The sequence below is a fragment of the Haemaphysalis longicornis genome, unplaced genomic scaffold, assembly GCF_048455015.1.
Source record: "Haemaphysalis longicornis isolate Haplotype H1 unplaced genomic scaffold, Haemaphysalis longicornis Haplotype H1 scaffold_8, whole genome shotgun sequence".
Taxonomy (NCBI): domain Eukaryota; kingdom Metazoa; phylum Arthropoda; class Arachnida; order Ixodida; family Ixodidae; genus Haemaphysalis; species Haemaphysalis longicornis.
The window spans coordinates 105,488,160-105,491,654 of NW_027526445.1; positions in this window are offsets into that span (position 1 = coordinate 105,488,160).

Below are 3,495 nucleotides of genomic sequence, written 5' to 3' on the forward strand. Positions count from 1 at the left end.
CCTTTGCGGCTGCAGATCGCAGTCGCAATTCCGCGTGAGTGGCACGGCGCTGTGCCTCCTTCATGAATACCCACGGTATACCAAGAAATAACATGAACAGGAGGTTCCCTGGAAGTGCATGCGAAAAAGCGTACACTTCATTCCGTGGCTGGCGTCTGGTAGGTGTTGTGGCTGCGAAAAAGCGTACGCTTGATCCCGTGGCTGGCGTCTCGTAGCTTATCACGTAATTACAATATCACAAATCTAATTTCACTAATCTAATAAGTGGGGTCACAATCCCCTAAAATTTCTTGACTACAACCAAGCACGTAAGCAGAATAAGTAAGAAGGTAATAACAATTTCAAGTTGATTATTTTAATAAATGGCATTCAGAACTCCTTTTATAGCATCCGCCATGGCCCGTGATCACTTAGCGCAAGGAAAACAATTTCACATCCGAAAGCCAATCTCTTCAAATTCCTAAGACTCTTCCCTGGAACACCTGGATAGCAAACCAGCTGCTATCGACATAGGATGGTAACTCCAGCTGCCGGCTTGGCAGGATCCCCTAAGACGTTACGCGCCCCTTCATGTGACAGACTCTCAGTGCGATTTGCGGCATCCGCGGAGTCTGCGAAATCGCACTGAAGGCGTGCTACATCGGCTGCGACTTAACGATGCATTCACCCGAAGCTTCGTGTTTGAGATGGGCTGGGTAGAGTCGCAATTGTGTACAGTGTGCTCTACTACCGACATCAGGCACACTTTAGGCCACTGCCCGCGATATGCCAGTCAGCGGGCAACAGCATCGAAGGCACTACTGCGACTCTGACGTGGAGATGCTCTAGGACTCTCACACTTCTCTGGACCATGGCGAAATCGGGATGAGGCAGTGCTGGGAACGAAAACTATGCTTACTTTCCTTGCGGAAACTGGGCTAAAAGAGGTTTTTGTGAACCCTATGAGCATATACATTTTATATGTGTGTGCATATCCCCTCCTCCTCTTCTTTATTTTTTTTTTCGTTCTGAATTTTCCCTTGTCATCTCACTGTATTCACACATCTGGAGTAGCGCCCTACGTTAGTGGGGCTGGCCTCTTCGGATTTAATTAAAGCTTTTTTTTCTATTTTCCTCCTGGTACAGAAACACCCTGTACCTACCCCCTGGGTCTCGTCTTCGGGTATTTCACTCCAGTCAGCGGCGGCACCACCCTACAACTAACAACGACCGAAACTTTACTGGAGCTTTGAGAATCGTATCATGAACGCAGCGCCTTCCCCTTTTTTATCCCTCCTACAATAAAGATGGTACTCCTCAATCTGTATCAAAACATCTGTACACCTGTCTGGATGGTTGCTCTTGCAAATGCGCAGCACAAGGGCCTATATGTCCGCCATAACATTCGAACTTGCCACCACAACTCAGAACTGATGATGCTGCACGACCCTTTTCGTGTGGCTTCTCTCGAATCACTTCGAGCAAACAGCGCCGCATACATCGACCCTGACACTGGTATTCTGAGTCCTTCCTCCACTCCAGCCTGCAGTGGAGAGATCATCATCATCATCAGTACGTACAATGATTACGTACAATAGCGGCCAGCAACTAGAATTCATGGTTAAATCTAGAAGCGTCTCTTATCATCATCACGAGCCTGTTTGTGTTTACTGCAGGATGTAAGCCCCTCCGAAACATTTCCAGCCATGCTATCCAGTGCCAGCTGAGTCCATGTTTCCCCCTCAAATTTCCGTACCTCCTCTCGCCAACAATTTCTCGGCCGACCCCTATTGAAACGAATTTCCCCATGCCTAAGCATTGCGGAATCCTCACCTCAGTCGAATGGAGGGAGCAGATGCAGTGGAGGAGGGACTCAGAATACCCCCTTGAGAGTCCCTTGGTGAGGGCATATGTGGAAGGTGGGTCCTGCTTTTAAATGCGAATGCATTTCTTAGTCGGGGGTTGTCGTGCGTTGGCCGGCGTGCGCCTAGCAACAGCTGTGGCGCGCCTAGCAACCGGAGCGCGTGGTAGCTCGGGCGGGAGTAGCGGAGGGCAAGGGGAGAGGAGGAGCGCGCTCGGCGTGTGAGGGCGCTCGCATCGCGGAGCTCGGGCGGAGTAGCGGAGAGTGAGTTGAGAGGAGGAGCGCGCTCGGGCGTGTGAGGGCGCTCGCATCGCGGAGCTCGGCGGAGAGAGCTCGCGCGCGGGGCGGGCGTGTTGCGCGGGTCTCTCTCTCCTCTCCTCGTACCCTCTCTCCGCTCGCTGCGCTCGGAAAAATATATATAAATGCAGTGGAGCGCGCGCCTCTATCCGTGACTGCTTGCCGCAGCGCACTCATCGGTGTACCCAATGCATTCGCATTTCCGCACGATCCCCTTCGGGGAGGTGGGGGCAGTTTTTTTTGTTTCGGTATGTCATGCATCAAGTTCCAAACACGACGAAGAAGTCTCAGGTGATGAACTTTGATGTTCGAAGTATATAAAATGAAGCCAACAAATTCTTGTGTAGGGGATAGTTGGTACTATTTTCCGTTTACGTTGTCGTGGACGCGTTACAGAGAAAGGCGACCTCAGGCTGGCGTGTAGCCGTGTTTGCAGCCAATAGGAATTTCGATGACAGATTGCTGCCTAACGTTGTAGAGCGCGGATCTGGAGAACGCACGTTTTTCGCCGAACGAGCTGATCATTGCGAGGGAAATGGTCACGCGTCAGGAAGGCGGTGACACACGGCCACGTTCTCCTCTGGTCAATGTGGCAGTGGTGCTAACTGGAGAAAACGAAAACTAAAAGAAAAGGTTGTAGCAATGAGTGTCTCAGGGGATGAAGTGTGCCAGATCCAAGATTGGCGATAATATTCTTACTTCTGTGGTTTTCACGAACGGCGCGCCCTGGATGGTTGTATACCAACGTGGACAGCACTGCCAGAGGCGCTGATGAAAGACGCTCGTTGACCCGCCGTGTTCAGCCGATGCTGTCGAAGTGCTTCTTCCCACTTTCCCGAGCGCAACCAAAACGGCTCTTAATCATCTTGATATCATCGATATTGAGGCGTTCTCGCACCTCGATTTTGTGAGGAACGATGAAAAACGTTGTCTGTGTGCCGCACGACTTAGAGCTCGGGGTGTGTGCCGAATATGTCGCACAAAGCATCGGCATCCCGAACCAACCTCCAGTATACGGATCATACATCACGGCCCTTCACGCGACGATTGTCGACACAAATACCGAGCGCGACCGGCTGTCTCTAAAACCACCGTTTATAACTGTTCCCTCGTGATTAACTAAAGTTTTAGCGTAAACAGAGCCGAAGAGCTGGGGAATTCAGTGAAAAAAAAGTATTTTATGTTTCAGCGTTGCAGTGGCTTTTGCGTATGAAGAAAGAACGAGAGTCGAGAGTGGCAACGGCAGGTTCACGCCGTATGCAACCCTCCAGTATGCATTTCCGGTTGCAGCCCACATTTCTTCACAGCTGGTTGTTGACTGAAATTCGCAGCACGTGCAGTCGCTGAAACCAGCTTTT